Source organism: Natator depressus, chromosome 6 (assembly GCF_965152275.1).
Source record: "Natator depressus isolate rNatDep1 chromosome 6, rNatDep2.hap1, whole genome shotgun sequence".
Lineage (NCBI taxonomy): Eukaryota > Metazoa > Chordata > Testudines > Cheloniidae > Natator > Natator depressus.
Window position 1 is genome coordinate 52,130,533 of NC_134239.1, and position 17,510 is coordinate 52,148,042.

Below are 17,510 nucleotides of genomic sequence, written 5' to 3' on the forward strand. Positions count from 1 at the left end.
ACAAACCCATTTTGAAAATACAGTCTAGTGTGGGCAAGGGCATGCCTGCCTTGGGGAAGAGATTTTGGTACACTCTGCGTAGGCCAAAGACAACAGTAAAGGGAGGATAAATTTCAGCTTCTCTGTGTCCTGGCCCTGACTCAGTTGGCACTGGTTAAAAGTTGGCTTTTAACAAAACCTGATTTCTCTGTTTGTTCCACGTAAGCGGCCACATGGGCAGTCATCCAGCCTCTCCAGAGACTACAACGGCCCTCTGTGACTGTTGTGACTACGGACATAGAGTCCTAGCAGCCCAGGGAGGGAGCACACATAAGGAGTGCAAGACCAAGATATAAGCAGCTTTAAGACCGTTAACATCTAGAGAAGCATCTCCGTTCAACTTTAAATATTATCAAAAACTACCTCAGCTATGCCCTAGACCAGAGGTGGGCAAACTATGGCCTGTGGGCCACATCTGGCCCGCAGAACTGTCCTGCCCAGCCCTTGAGCTCCCGGCCCGGGAGGCTAGCCCCCGGCCCCTCCCCCACTGTCCTTCTCCCCCCCAGTGACGCCGCCATACGGGCAGCCCAGCTTGCACCCGCCCACCTCCCAGGCTTTCCAATAAGCCAGTCCTGCTGCTCTGAGCGGCCTGGTAAGGGGGTGGGGGGGTGGTTGGATAAGGGGCAGAGGTCCCGGGGGGCAGTCAGGGGATAGGGAGCAGTTGGATGGGATGGAGGTTCTGGGAGGGGGTGGTAAGGGGATGGGGAGCAGGGGGGGCGTTGGATAGGGGTTGGGGTCCCGGGGGGTAGATAGGGGTTGGGACAGTCAGGGGACGGGAACAGCAGGGGTTGGATAGGCGTGGGAGTCTCAGGGGGCCTGTCGGGGGTGGGGGTGTGGATAGGGGTTGGGGCAGTCCAGGGACGGGGGGGTGGGGTGGTGGTGGTTGGATAAGGGGTGGGGTCCTGGGGGGGCAGTTAGGGTCAGGAGGTCCTGGGACGGGGCGGCGAGGGGACAAGGAGAAGGAGGGTTTGGATGGGCCAGGGGTTCTGACGGGGGCAGTCAGGAGGTGGGAAGTGGGAGGGGGCGGATGGGGGCAGGGGCCAGGCTGTTTGGGGAGGCACAGCCTTCCCCACCCAGCCCTCCATATGGTTTCGCAACCCCGATGTGGCCCTCGGGCCAAAAAGTTTGCCCACCCCTGCCCTAGACAGAGAGGAAAGACAGTAGCCAGGGCCCTGGCACCTGACTAACAAAAGCTACTGCTAGAACTGTGTATGTTCTCATTGATCTCACCAGTCATGAGAATGTACATATCGAGAAGCAAATATAGGTTTATGGCATTCAAAGAACAGAAGCAAAACATTGGTTGCAAAATGGACAGAGAGGAAAATGACTAAAGGAAGAAACAGGATGTCAAAATTGCTTATTAGTGTGTGTGAGTCTTTTCTAGGATTTCGAAAGACTTTGACTTGAACAGCAAATGTAGCTGGTTTATTTAAAAGTTTATTACAGATAATAATTATAAGTTTTGGGAAACCAAAATAGCAATCTCAACAAGTCCATGTATAGGGTCCTAAACAGTCTCTAGGTCACAAGTCTGAATGCTCTCTGCCTGCTTCTTAGTTGCACTCAAGCATATTAAACATAGGCTAGTATGCAATATAAAGATGCACCCCAGCCCTCAATTCTGCAATGATAGCAGATATTAGTAGTTCTGTGAATGGACCCAGCAGTCCACCCGCGCAGAGATCATTGCAGGATTGGGGCTCTAGTGTGTAATTTATCTTGCATTCAAACACATACCTTTCTCCAGTGCTTTCAATTGATAGTGATTTTTTTAAGTTAACAGTGCTGTTGAAAACACAACACAAGTGAATAGCTTAAATATCAAATGATATTCTTCTTTATTTGTATTGCTGTTGTGCCGAGGAGCCCCAATCACAGACCAGGGCTCCGTGGTGCTAGGCGCTGTACAAACACAGAACAAAAAGACAGCTCCTACCCTAAAGAGCTTCCAGCCTACACACTTTTTAACTGAAGATAAAATTCACCAGAAAAGGTAACAATTAGGGTTTTTGCTATTATCCCCTAATATGCAAGTAAGAAAACCAGTCAAGCCTGTAAGATGGGTTTACAAAAAATGATTGTTTGTTAATCACTGGCAGTCACTGGGCCAGATCCTCAGCTGGTATAAACTGGCAGTTTGTCAATGGAGCTCTGCTGATGTTCACAAGATGACAGTTTGGTGCAGTGTGTTTGGTGCTGTACAAATGAAGAGATGGTTCCTGCCCTGAGGAGGTTATAATCAAGAACCTGATCTTTTTTTGATTCAGGAGCTCCAGCATTGGGCTTTTCTGTTAGTGCAATAGCTAGAGCACCAGACTGCGAGTCACCTGAGTTGGGTTCTATCCCCAGCCCGACCATAGACTGGCTGTGTGATGTAAGGCACAAATTTTCTGCTTCAGGTTCCTCATAGGTAACTGCTTCTGCTTATCCACCTTTGTACAGCACTGTACAATCTACAGCTGGAAAGCCCAATACAAGTGCTAAGTATTATTGCTGTTTATTATTAAATGAACCATGAAGAATGTAAAAATATTGAAAAGCAATACAAATAAGACTACTTGACAGTTGCCTTTGAATGTGTATTGATTTTAAGATCCTTGTGGGCATGAAAACAAGGCTTTTGCATTTAGCACCTTGACACAGAATTTTTGTTATTGTAATGCAGACTCATCGATTGGTGTTGAATGATTCAGGAAAGCTTCCCTATTGATTACTGTTGCTGACAGATAATTCTTGCCTTGAGGACTTGTCTATATGAGACTTCACACCCTCAAAAAAAAAAAAAAATTCCCACGGTTGTTGCTTTTGGTACAACTCCACTGATTATTGCCATGGTGGGAGTGCTAGTGTAGACATGTCACTAGCATTTTAAACACTGTGGACCTGATTTTCCATTGCCCTGTACCTTGTGTGGTCATTTACACAGTGCAGAATGAGTGAAAAATGCTACTGAGTCTGAAAGGTAGAATTTTGTTCCTACTTTGCACTGGTGTAAATAACTAAACGAGATGCAGGGCAATGGAGAATTGGGCTCTGTGTTGACTATACCAGCTTTGATTTAGAGTTTGGGCCCCATCTCTAGTCATTAAATATATCTCATCCTAACAACCTTTCTACTCTTCTTGTTGAGTACACGGAGAAAGGCCCGGATTGTAGTTTTGTTTAGTTTCACACCCTGGTTTGTCCTCTTCATCCTTACAAAATCTTCTGTCATCTTTAAAATGGCTAAGTTTTCCCTCTTGCTCTGGCCTCTCAGCTGAAGCACCTGGTGCCTTTTAAGATTCACTTGCTGACATTTGAGGCTCTCGTGATGGGAGTGCTAATGTCTCTGAGGACACCATCTGTCAAGGCTGATTCCTCACTTCGGCACTTCGAGTGCAGAAGAGGGGTCCCACAAGGATTTGAAAAATTAATACTTCCCATGCCAGGCTTGTATTAAACTCCCAAGGTTACAGCTTTTCTCTGACCTTGGCTTGGTAAACACTGCCACCACCCAAATCCAAAACCCCTCTTTTGGAAGGGACACTTGGGAAAACCCAGGCAGGCACACTTGGGAATTCCTTCCTGTGGGGTACCCTCAAGCCCTTTCACCCTCCCTCTGGGGAAGAGCTGAGAAAGAAAACAAAGGAAACTAGCTGTTGCCACCATCTAATTAAACAACATGTGCACAAACCTCTTAGGACACCAAATACCCAATCCTGGTCTTAAAAAAGTTAAATTTTATTAAAAACAAAAGAAAGAAAATACATCTGGAACTTAGGCTTTTGCTAGATTTTAAAAGAGTAATTCCAAAAATGAAGGACCCAAAATAGCTTTCTTGGGGGTTCAGCTTAAAGGTTCCAAGCAAACAAAAGCACCTGGGGTTAGCACAGAGGAGTTCACTAGCCCTAAGAAATAAACAGAAATAAACCTAATCGCATCTTTCTAAACATTCCTGATCTACTTACACATTTGGGAGTTCCAAATAAGTAGTTCTAGCTGTGATCTGATGATCTATGATCATACCTGGCTTAAAGCTTCTCATAGCATAACTGCTCCCTGTTCCCCTCTTTCCCGGAGAACAACAACAAAGACAAAGGGGAAGTTTTTTCCCATTTTAAAAAGTTCTAGCCTTCCCGTTGGCTCTTTCAGTCAGGTGCCAACTCCCTTTCCTTCACCTGGGGAACTTTTTTAACCCTTTACAGGTAAAGCAAGCAGAGAACAGCCACCAAGAGGGACTTTATAGCTAACTGGCTGGCTAGGTGTCCTACCTCCTACCTCCCCCCCTTCATTTATCACACCATCACTGACAGATGTGACCTGTAAGATACCAGCAGTGCTCCCAGATCCAATATGTGTCCATGTTCTATATAACACTTCAGATATTTATTTCTATTATAATTGGAACTGATCGTCTTAATGTCAGCATGAAGAGGACACTCAAAGTTAATGGCTTGAATAATGCAATGTCCCTTCCCCCAACATGTTGAACTCTCTTAAATGACCCCTTAAAATTTGATTGACAGGTCAGGCCACTCCCAACTGGATGATGAATATGACTAAATTGCAAGGTGTCCCAGAGAATCAGGCTACTATATTTCAGCAGGACGTGTCAGGCTACTGCCTTAGACTAATACCCAGGTGTTATAACCTTTATCCATGATCTCATCCTACGTTAACAAACATTAATTAATGCTCACAACACTCCTGTGAGAACATTAGGTTTAACAAATCTCAGATCAATAAAAAGGTTTCAATTTTTTTGAAATGTGAATTAAAGCAGGTTTTGTTTGCATTTCAACATTTTTCCCTATAGTGTTTGCAACTCAGACATTGCAGCAGAGCTAGTGCTGGAGAGGCAGAAGAGACAAGAGACTAGGGACAGAAACGAAACCGACCTAATCTCTCTTTATTTTCCTAGTGGAGAGAAAAGCACAAAGTAAACAAGCAGCGTAACTAAGGTCATCTCTACACTACAAAATTATGTTGACCTAATTTATGTCCGCATACAGCCATCACAGTTGTTAAATCACTTGTGTGTGTGCACACTTGGCTCCTTGTGTTGGCAGTGTGTGTCCTCATGAGGAGCGCTAGTATCAATTGTACCATCAGTGTGGAGCAGGGGTGGGCAAACTACGGCCCGCGGGCCGGATCTGGTCCATCAGGGCTTTGAATCTGGCCTGCAGGATTGCTCCCCGTAATGTTGCAGGCCCTGCGCCACTCTCAGAAGCGGCTGGCACCACGTCCCTGCGGCCCTTGGGCGGGCAGAGGGCTCTGGGCGTTGCCCTTGCCTCCAGGCACCGCCCCCTGCAGCTCCCATTGGCCGGGAATGGGGAATCGTGGCTAATGGGAGCTTCGGGGGAGGTACCTGGAGGCATGGCAAGGGCAGCACATGGAGCCCAGTGCCCGCCCCTCTCCCAGGGGCCATTCAGGGATGTGGTTCCGGACGCTTCCTGGAGTGGCGTGGCATGGGGCCCAGGCAGGCATGCAGGGAGCCTGCCCTGGCCCTGGTGCATGCCACTGCCACCCCGGAGACGCTTTAGGTAAGCGGCGCTGGGCTGGAGCCCGAATCCCTCCTGCCCCCCGCCCCCCAATTCCTGCCCTAAGCCCCCTGTCTGCACCTTGCACCCCTCCTGCACCCCAACTCCCTGCCCTGAGCCACCTGCTGCACCCTGCACCCCCATGCACCCCAACTCCCTGCCCTGAGCCCCCTGTTGCACCCTGCACCCCTCCTGCACCCCAACCCCCTGCCCTGAGCTCCCTCCCGCAGTCCGCACCCCTCCTGCACCCCTGCCCTGAGCCCCTCCAGCACTCCAAACCCCTCCTGCACCCCAACCCCCTTCCCTGAGCCCCCTCATACACCCCATACCCCTCCTTTGCCCCAATCCCTTGCCCTGAGCCCGTTCCTGCACACTGCACCCTCTCTCACACCCTGTACTCCCTCCTGCACCCCAATCCCCTGCCCCGGCCCTGCATACAATTTCCCCACCCAGATGTGGCCCTCGGCTCAAAAAGTTTGCCCACCCCTGGCGTGGAGCATTGTGGGACGGCTCCTGAAAGCCAGTAACAGTCGACGTAAGCAATGCAGGGTCTACACTGACACTCGTTGACCTAACTACATTGACCATGACTCTGCGGCACGTGGGGAAGTAGTGTTACTCAATCCGTGCAGAGAGGCATTTACATCGGCAGCAGCCAAATTTAAGTGAAGACACTTCCACAGTGCAGTCGATGCAAGGCAGCTTACCTTGACTTAACTCTGTAGTGTACACCAGCCCTTAGTAAACAAGGTCAGGTTAAACAGTGAGAGAGCGGCAAACCCAAGTTCTGACTCCCAGTTCCCTACTCTGATCAATTAAGATTACTGCCTGACTGTAAGGAACTGGTTTATACTTAAAAATTAGATCCCTCTAGCTGCATAGTTCAGGGCTGCGAAAAATTTCACAACCTGAGCACTATAGTTAGGTCAACCTAACCTCTGGTGTAGATGCAGCTAGGTCAAAGGAAGAATTCCTCTGCCAACCCATCTATTAGATGGACTAACTATATCGACGGAAAAACCCCTTCTGTCAAAGTAGGACATCTACGCTATGGTGCTACAGCGAACCAGCTGCAGTATCATAGCTGTACCACTGTAGTGTAGACACGGCCTATGTTACAAGTTAGAAAGTTCCATGGCTCAGAGATGTTGAACAAACTGAGCACTGGTCTGTCTCTCAGATGATGTTACTATATTTGGAGATTTTAAGGCCAGCAAAGACCATTGTGATCACTTAGTCAGATCTTGACATACAGTAGTTTAGGTTATTGTACTAGGAAATGACTGAGTTATGTTAACAATGACTGTCAGACATAGGTCCTCTGTGACTGGTATTCAAAACAGTTTAACAGTAAGTCTCAATCATGCCTTCTGCAATGGTATTGGAAATGGTTCCTTTTCCCATCTATACTATCAGTTAATTTGTCATCAAGGCCAGTTGAGGAAAGCCCATTCTGGAACCCATTGTTGGCAAGAGGTCAGTTTTCCAGTGTAGATGAAGCCAAAGGGACATTCTACTCTCCCCAGAGCCATGGATTACAACCTTCAGTATAAGAACTGAGTGAAACAGCAAGAGGCTGTGAGGAGTATAGTGAATTCTATGACAACAAACTGGTTTTAGAGACTTTGCACTAAGTACACCCAGCAATTAAATGTTCTGTTTTCATTACAAAGGCTTGCCATGCCACAGCCTTTTGCATTCACCTCCAGCCACTGGATATATGTGGCATGGCCTATAGGCATTTTGAAAGCCCACTATTAGTCTGCTGATTCTGTTGCATACTTTCCTCTCTCCCAACCCACCGACCCCCATTATTTATTATCCTCTGCGCCTCCTTCTTTAACCACTAGGTGTCACTGGGCCTCACAACAAAAGTCCATTGACATGTTGGTTCTTCCTAAGTAATGGGAAATGATCCATGCGGATAAACAGGAGCCAGAGAATGAATCTGCACGGTATTCCCAAAAGCAATCTTTGGAATAGTTGCATTTTAGTATCAATAGCTGGTAAATTCATCTGGCAGTGCAGAGCACATGTTGAATTGGGATGGTTCTTGGGCCAGTTTTCACTCACTTCATCTGGTTTTGTTTGTTTTTGTAATAAATGTAGCTCTGGTGAAAGGTGCTATCAAGGGCAATAGCAGTGCAAGATTCCCCCACACTTAAACAAAATGTGCTAAAATCCTAACCTTGAGGGACCACTCGGGGAGAGTAGGTAATTCAGTGTCTGAGTTCATTTTATCCTTGACTTCCCCTCTCAGAGTGCCCCCAAGGCAGTAAGTTAACACCTGACATTGCAATGGTTTTGTGACCAGGGATCAGAACACAGAGTACAACCTGCTCACTTTGCATTGGTCCCCAAACAGCCAACATAAAATCTCTCCGTTGCCACTGACCTAACCTAGATTTAAACAGGTAATCTGAATGCTCAGGTGAAATGATCCATATCCCATTAACAATCAACTCCTTGCGTCATCCAATCCCTTGTTGTTGCTGCTATTTTTTAATGATTTAAAATTATTATTACTTAAGGCTTAATCTTGCACCTCTTTGAGGCAAGGACTGTCTTTTTGCTCTGAGTTTGTATAGTGACTAGCACAATGAAGTTCTGTGACTGGGGCTCCTAGACTCTACAGTAATACAAATAATAAACTAAATGGTAAAGCTTCCATTAATTTCTTTTTAAAAAACTTTTATTTTTATTGATTTTATCTCAAATATAAACACATAAAACAAAATGTATGTAAATACACGCACAAGATGGAAACACCATATAAATTACAAAATTCAATGCTCATTATTTATAAAACCTGGAAAAACAAAACATAACCAAACAAAAAATCCTGAACCTGTTCAAAGGTCATGCAGGGCATTGATTATTCAAGTGACTAAATAGCTAAATAAGTGAGAACATAACCTATGAGTATCGGGGACTATTATATACTAAATTGTAAAAGTATGCAATAGTTTCATGTGTGACCAGACATCTTCATTTTTTCCCCAAGTGTTTCTATTAGATGGAGTCATTTTTTCCATTAATGCAGTAGTAAAGCGCTCACTATGCCAGTCTGTTTATGAGGGAGGAACGGCAGAGTTCCATTTTCTCAAAATAACTCTTCTGGGTACTAAAATAGTTACTGCAATCCATTTCTCAATGTTAACTGGTAATACCAGCTCATCCAGCACCCCTAAAATACACAAGTTTGGAGAAGGAAAGATAGCAACACTTAAAAGTTTTTGAGAGAGCACTGAATATGGCGTTCCTGAACACATGCACTTTTAGGTATAGAGGATGTGTAACAGGTTGGCATGTGGTTGTTTGCATCTCCACCATTGTGTTGTCAATCTAGCCTTGAACAAATGTTGGGGAGTCCAGTAGTATCTGGAAGAACAAGTCTCTTTCACATTAAGCCAGGTATCCTCCCAAGTTTCTGTTGTAATAATAAGGCTAAGTTCTTTCCCCCATCTTTCTTTGAGACTGAGATTGAGAGGATAATGCATAATTCCTACAAAGTGACTTTTGTTTCCATATTTCTTAACCTTTTCTTTTAGAGGAGAGAAAGTTGAAACAGACCACTTGTCTCCATCCTTGCATGAATCCTTGAGCATAGCCTCTGAAAGAAGGAACTGTGAGACAGCGGTAGCTGATATTTCTTACACATGTAATTGAAGGAGACCAGTCTACCATCTTATAATATATCTTTAATTTTTTGTTAACCCTTTTTCTATCCAAATTGTTTTAAGCATGGAGTTGGCCTTGACCCTGACACATGGGTTACCCCACAGTGGTACAAGAAGAAAATTAGTAAGATTGGATGCTGTAACAGGCTTAACATGTTGCAGGGAGCCCCATGTAGATACAAAGATTAGATTGGATTTTTCCTTAAGAGTGTAAGTAACCTCTTAAGGTATATAAAAGAAGGGAGGGAACCAAATGGCATAGCTAAACTTTTTTCAATCTCATAACCAGGCTGGTGTATATTCAGAGCAACTGGAGGGGCACCACCTTACGATAGGATGCATTTGGAATTCTAGATAATATAGATACATATCTGGTGACCCCATACTTCCAGTTGCCAGGATTTTTTAAGGGTCTTGTGTGACAAGAGAGGCTGTTTTTTATCCCATAAAAATTAAATGATAAACCTATTTATGTGAGCAAAGAGCAAGGGAGAGACTTTGGAAGGCAATAGGCTAATGATACAAGTCATTCTTGGGCAGATATTCATTTTGGCTATTTCTATTCTCCCCAATAAGGACAGAAGGAGGAGACACAACCCCTCTTCGTCTTTGGAAATTTCTTTTAATAGATAGTCCATGTTTATAGAAACAATTTTGGAAAGATAGGCCAAATGTTGACACCTAAATAAGTTATTTCCTTGCCTATTTGAAATGGAAAATGCTGAAATTGAGAAGAATCTGGTCTTAGGGATATACCCATTGCTTGTGTTTTATTCTAGTTAATGTGAAAACTAGAGATCTTTCCAAAAATATCAGCTACATTCAGTAATGATGGATTCCATTAACTTCTGTGATGCTGGATCAGGCATTTAATCACAGCAGAAACCAAACAAAAGTTATTTCTTTCCCCAATTGTTTTGGTTGAATTGAAACACACACAAAAAGATGTGAATAGATATGAAAAGCCAGGCACACCCTGTACACTTGGAAAGTTTCCACAACAGCTCCTTAAATCAGGAGAACAGGGCTTTGAAAGGCTCAGAACCTAGAATATAAATGATCTCTGCTCTATCACGTTCTCCCGCTGAGCTTTACCCCATCACGACTACTGGCTTAAATTAGCATGCCATTGTAAAGGAAAATGTCAAGATAAAAACAAAGTATCTTAAAAATAAATTCCTTCCTTGTGTTACTAACAGTCTCATAGATTATTATCAGAGAGTCCTTTAAAATCTAATTAACTTTTCATTATTTATCTCATATTTTCTCTTTGAACTTCATTGGTCATACATGATGAAACTTGATTGGCCATAGACCAACCCCTAAACAATGGGGATTAGAAAGAAATTTTCCTTGTGAGCAGGTTATTCCATAACTACCTTCTGTAGTTTCTTACACCTTCCTCTAAAGCAGTGGTTCTCAAAGCTGGTCCGCCGCTTGTTCAGGGAAAGCCCCTGGCGGGCTGGGCCAGTTTGTTTACCTGCCGCATCTGCAGGTTCGGCCGATCGTGGCTCTCACTGGCTGCAGTTTGCCACTCCAGGCCAATGGGGGCTGCGGGAAGCAGCATGGGCCGAGGGATGTGCTGGCTGCCCTTCCCGCAGCCCCCACTGGCCTGGAGTGGCGAACCGCGGCCAGTGGGAGCCGCAATCGGCTGAACCTGCGGACGCGGCAGGTAAACAAACCAGCCCGGCCTGCCAGGGGCTTTCCCTGAGCAAGTGGCGGACCGGCTTTGAGAACCACTGCTCTAAAGCATTTGGTACTGAACGCTGTCAGAGACAGAATGCTGGACTGCAGGGGCCACTAATTTGATCCACTATGGTAATTCCTCTACTCAAGTTTTGCCGGGGCATCTTGGGAATTGGTACGGCACCTCCCATGGCCAGGCCCACTATGTATATAGTATATAACTAAGCAGGAGACAGGGGAGCTAAAGTGAAATCTTCTCTTCTAGCTGAGGCCTGGTTTACACTTAAAACTTAGATTGACCTAGCTATGTCGCTTAGGGTGTGAAAAATTCACATCCCAAACCACAGTAGTTAAGCCAAGCTACCCCCACAGTGTAGACATGACTAGGCTGATGGAAGAATTCTTCCATTGACCTAGTTCCCATCACTCAGGAAGATGGATTACTTACATCAGTGGAAAAAAACTTCCCATCGATAGAGGAAGACAGCTGTGCCCAAAGGGAGACATGACCTGAATCAACGTGAACCTAGCTGGTCTCAACTGGACTTCGCTCTTGCATAGATCAATGTATTCTGAACAGTTACAGCATGGAGATTCTACAGCTGGCACCAGCCCTGGATCAAGAGCCTGTTCAGTCCAGTGTGAAAGAGTAAAGAGATTTTTATTTGCACATTTCTCCTAACCTCAGAACATTGACAACTAATTAACTCTATTAAGACTTCAGTCCATGTTTCCTTGAAACATTAAGCAACAAACAGATTTAATCCATCTAAGTCTCTGCTGGCCATCTACCAACAGAACAAGTATGAAATATGATACTAGATGAAATAATTCTCTCTCTCTCTTAAAGGAAGTGTTCAAGTGGACTACACAAGATGCATAGATGGACTCTTCATCCCCAACCTGCATAGTCCATTACATAGTAAAATGAATCCTATTCAACAACATTTTTTTATCACACTGTTTTCTCCAGAAGGGGTACCCATAACCATGGTGCATGAATTCATTATCCATCATGGTCCCCATTCCCTAAACAGTGATTTGGATGTAAATGTAATGAGTTTATTCTGAACACATTGTGGCCCTGATATTAGATTTTCTTTGGCAAAAGTTTTGCATGCATTAGCAGTATGTTAAGCAGGCACATTTAGATTAGGGTTTACAGTGAATGCGTCTCTGCAGGAAGTACTGGAACGGAATGTCCCATAAACAACTAAAATAGCAGGGTTGGTGTCATGATGTGTCAGGCACTCAGTGCTCTTTGCTTTGGAAAGGTCAGAGTGCAGCATGACAAGATAAGGGCTTTAGAATGTGCATTAGCCCTCAGAAAACTCCCATGGTATGGGCATTATTAGGCAAATGGGGAAACTGAGGTACAGTTTGAAATTATTTGACTCTCCCAAGGTCACACAGCAAGTTGGTGGCAGACCTGGGAATAATATTGAGGTCTTCTGTCTCCGAGGCCTGCACTTTAAACTCAAGACCATGCTTTCAGTAAACAGGTTTGTACCTGGCTTAGGCTGGGAATTAAATGTTTCATTACAGTATAGTGCCTGGTAGCCTCAGTTGTCCATTTTACTACTCCCCCATGTTAAGCAGCACAACTAGAAATCTTGACTCAGGTGAAGAATAGAATGGGGATAGCCAGGGAGGCTGCAAGTCAAGACCGAGGTGCATTTTCTGAGCTGTGTGGAGCCCCAAACTGTAACAGCTGCACATACTGAGGCTCAAGAATGGGATGTGGAGTAATGGGCAGAGGGGTGGGGGGAGGAAGAACTCTAATAGAAGTGGATGCTCCTGCAGGTGAGGAGTGAAATACAGTGGTAGAGGAGCCTGGACGTAACGGGGCACTGCCAGCAGCAGCCTTTGTGGCTCTGTTCAGTAGCATCAGTATCTCACTTTCAAAGGCATAACACTCACCCTTAAATTATTAAGTAGCCATAGTTCTTAGATTAAAATTAGCTGTGTCATTGATCACATTGGGGTTGGATGGGTTAAAATGATCACAGGCCAGGTTGCCCTCAGAATAGCTTGTGGGCATTTGCTGTCAGGAGCACACTGAAAATTTCCTCATGGTACACACAACTGCACCACATTCACCCTGCAGTGGCACTCTGGCTCTTGTCCTGAGGGGCTGGGCCTTGCTCCCTGCTCCGGAAATTGCACGCTGGTGCATGGAGTCGCATGACAGAGGGGCCACCGGGCCAAATTTCAGTGAACGGCGTTGTGAGCTGGTGAATTGGGTCACAATATCACTTGGTTTGGGGCCCTCTCAAACAGGGGACCCATGGCAAACTCCCTCTTTTGCCCCCCATCTGGGTGGCCTGTCCCACAATTGGTGCCCCTGCCAATAATACACCCCATACATCTGCAGGCACCATTGTTTACAGTCTTTTCCAGTCAGACTTACTGTGCAGAAAGGAACACGTGACAAAAAATTCTTTTGGGAGATTCAGCATTTAATGGAGGTGCCTCGGGAATGCATCCATATCTTGATCTTTCAGTCTGGTCCTTTGATATGCCAAGGAGAGCACCTAGGCACCGGTCTGTTTGTGTTTTTTTTTTCTCTGGCTGGCTGGTACATCAGTCAAACAAGTTGACGTCATCCCTAGATCTCACAATGGGAATATTGTACATTGACTGCAGGCACAAATCCTCATTCAGCAACAGGAATCACGCCTCATGGTACCAGGGCTTGAATTGAAGGCACACTGAGGAGTGGCACAGCCTTAAAAACGGCATTGTTAGACCTAAAAATTGTCTCCACACCCCCAAAATTACAGTTGTTGTTTACCCTCCATACTCCCCCAAACATATCTCCCATTCCCCTGATACATTTTATTACAACCATGCTAGAATCTTCTAGTTGGGTAGAGCCATCCCTCATCTTCATTCCAAAACATCCAAGACAATCCTTATTATCTTGAGTCTGTCTTAGAGGAGTCTCAAATTTATCCTGCATCTCTTGATGCAGTGCTGCGAAGGAGCATCCCGGCCTGCATCTTCATGTGGTGATGTTGAGTTAGTATGAGGTGATATAATGTTGTGATGTAACTTCATCATACCATGATACAAACATCACAGTGTTGCAACATGGGCTTTATTGTATTTCCCAAGTCCCAACAACATAACATTCACCCTCCAATGAATAAGAACCTAGATTTGTTGTGTTACATCAGTTCTGTGTCACTGACTACAGTGGGCAGAATTTATTCCGGTATCTTTGGACACAGCCTGCATCAGATAGGTGTTTAGGTGCAAGTACTTTTGTCCTGCAGGAGAAATGCCTAACGATAAAAACCTTAAGGCTGAGTCAAAACTGCAGATTCAGGTTGTTGGGATCCCAGGTATACATGTTTTCCTCATGCCATCTATCTATACTTGATAGCTTTGTAGTTGTAATATATAGGGAAGTAGTATTGTCTAGCAGTGGGTTGAGCCTGGGACTGACTGTCAGAAGCTCCAAAATTCTAATACTTGTATTGCCATAGTTTGATCTTGGACAAATCACTGATTGCCTGATTTTAAGAGTAGTTGAGTACATCCAGCTCCTATCAAACTCTGAAAAGCAGGCCATTACCCTTGTTTGCCTCAGTTTTCCCCTCTATAAAATAGGGATAATACTTTACCTCAAAGGCAAGTTGTGATTTTTATTTAAATCATTTTAATACAGCACCCCAGATGTGTGACATATTACTGCTGTAAACATATGGTCGATTTAAAGTGATATCAGCGAAGAAAACCTATTATTGAAATACCTTTTATCATGGGGGATCCCCAAGCATTTAATAAAATATACTTATAGAGTAAACACTTCACCCATCACTGAAATGTAGCCACTTCTAAAGTGGAACATATCAGCTGATTAACAAGTGCACAGAGTTACTATATAATAGTTTTGGATAAGAAGCAAAGAAGAATCTCTTGTCTAAGGAGAATTTAGCATTTAATCCCTATTTGTACCAAAGGTGTCATAGGATCTTTAAGCAGTCAAGACCCTGTTTGTAACATTTCATTGAGAAACAGATGATTCAAAACCCCTACTTAAAATAATTTGAAAAACAAAACCCACAAAAAACAGTCCCCTAGAGAGAAATAATGGCTGCAGTGAGAAAGATGCTGGTGAGATTGACCCAGATCTTTAAAGGTATTTAAGTGCCTACCTCCCATTGATTTAAAATGGAACTTAGGAGCCTAAATACCTTTGAGAACCCTGACTTTAATATTTTCCCTGTATGGCACTTCAAAAGGAAAAAATAAGCATTTGACATGCTGGTCAATGGAAGGTCTTTGTTTACATTAACAGGTTACATTAACAGTATATGGAGGAAGTGGTTTGTTAGTGAAGCACAGAGAAATATGCTGCATTTTTACCAACTGATGCAAGGACACTTTCCCTCCCCAAAGCAGAAGTTCAGATAATTCTTTAAGGATCAGCAGAAATTCTGGTTTCATTCAACTTTGGAAGGCAAAGTCTGTAATTAAAAAAAATTCCTTCCTTCCTGGAACAGGAAATGTAAAAATAAGGATAGTGTATTTCCAACTTCTACTAAAGGAGGTGAGACTATAGCCACTTCTTTTTGCCACAAGACTGTATATATATCTTATTTCTTGAAAGAGATAGATTTCAAATGTGCATGTCCCCATATAATAATAAATATGGTGAACTAAACAGTTTCAAATATAAATATGCTTATATGTGTTTCTTTTTACAGTAGCATATGGACAAGATATGAAGGCATACAGAACTTCCATCCATCCTGATTTCCAAGGCAGCTGCAGCATGCACTACTGGACTAGACATGGGTCTGAGAACAAGGGATTCCTGTGTTCTGACTAGGGTTGCCAACTGTCTAATCGCACAAACCCAAACACCCTTGCCCTGCCCCTTCTCCAAGGCCTCACCCCCTGCTCACTCCATCCCCCCTCCCTCCGTTGCTTACTCTCTCCCACCCTCACTCACTTTCACCAGGCTAGGTCATGGGGTTGGGGTGCAGGAGGCAGGGCTGGATTAATGCAGGGGCTTTAGGGGCTGCAGCCCAGGGCCTCGGGCTAAGGGGGGGCCCGCAGGCCGGATGTGGCTGGCTGCTTCTTTTCATCTGGCCCGCGGCAAGTCTCCACTCTGCAGGCCGGACACTGGTCCCTTGGCGCCCCCGCACTGGTTGGAGCCTTGAGTGCCGACTTCACAGTGTGCCCCTGCAGCCCCTAGGCCAGGGACTTTCAGGGAATCTCTGCGCGCTGCCCTCACCCCCAGCGCAGGCTCCGCAGCTCCCATTGGCCGGGTACTGCAGCCAATGGGAGCTGTGGGGGTGGTGTCTGCGGGCACCACGCTGAGCGGCCTGGCCCTCTGCCTAGGGGCCGGACATCCTAGCCACCTCGGGGAGCAGATCCTGCCTTAGCCCTGCTGCGCCACTGACCAGGAGCTGCCCGAGGTAAGCGCCTCCTCGCCGGAGCCTGCACCCCTTCCCACACCCCAATACCCTATCCCAACACGGAGCCCCCTTCCGCACCCAAACTCCCTCCCAGAACCTGCTCCCCAAACCTCCTGCTGCACCCCAACCCCCTGTCCTATCCCTGGCCCCATCCCAGAGCCACTCCCCCCAGCTGGAACTGCACCCTCTCCCACATCCCAACCCTCTGCCCCACTCCCCCACTCCAAAACCCCAGGGGCCCCACAAAATCTAATTGTCCCAGGCCCACAGGAGAGTTAATCCGGCCCTAGTCCGAGGGGGTGTTGGGTGCGGGTTCTGGGAGGGAGTTTGGGTGTGGGGTGCAGGCTCTGGGCTGGGGCAGTGGGTTGGGGTCCAGGAGGAGGGGTGCAAGTTCTGGCTGGGTGGCGCTTACCTAGGGACGCTCCCGAAAGCCACCGGCACATCCCTCTGGCAGCAGCTGCTAGGCGGGAGGGACAAGGGGTCTTTGCATGCTGCCCCTGCCCGCAGGCACCTCCCCCGCAGCTCCCATTGGCCACAGTTCCTGGCCAATGGGAGCTGCGGAGTCAGCATTCAGGGCGGGGGCAGCGTGCAGAGACCCTCTACCCCCACCCCCAGGGGCCATAGGGACGTGCCAGCCGCTTCCGGGAGCGGCGTGGAGCCAGGGTAGGCAAGGGGCCTGCCTTAACCCCGCTGCGCTGCCAGACATTTAGCGCCTAAAATCTCCCGGTTTTGCTTCAGTAGCCTCTGGGAGATAGAGCCTGATTCCAGGAGAGACTCAGCGAAACTGGGAGTTCTGACCTTGGCTTGGACATTGACTTTCCCTGTCCTCTTGGTCAACTCCCTTAAAGCTACATTTTTAAAAAGTGGGTGCCTCCGTTTTTGGGTGTCCAACATGTGCCTCATTTTCAGAAGCATTGCACACCCAGAAATCTAGTTTGCAGTCAGCAGGAACTGCAAGCATTCTGACAATCAGAACTCAAGCATCTCAGATTGAGCATCCAAAATCTAAGGCCACTGAAAATCAGAGGACACCTTGTAAAACATAGACCTTAACCTTTCTGCCTTGGTTTGCCCACCAGTACAATAGTGACAATAATCCCTATCTCACAGAGAGGTTATGAAAGTTAATGAAAAGCATTATAAGTCCTAAA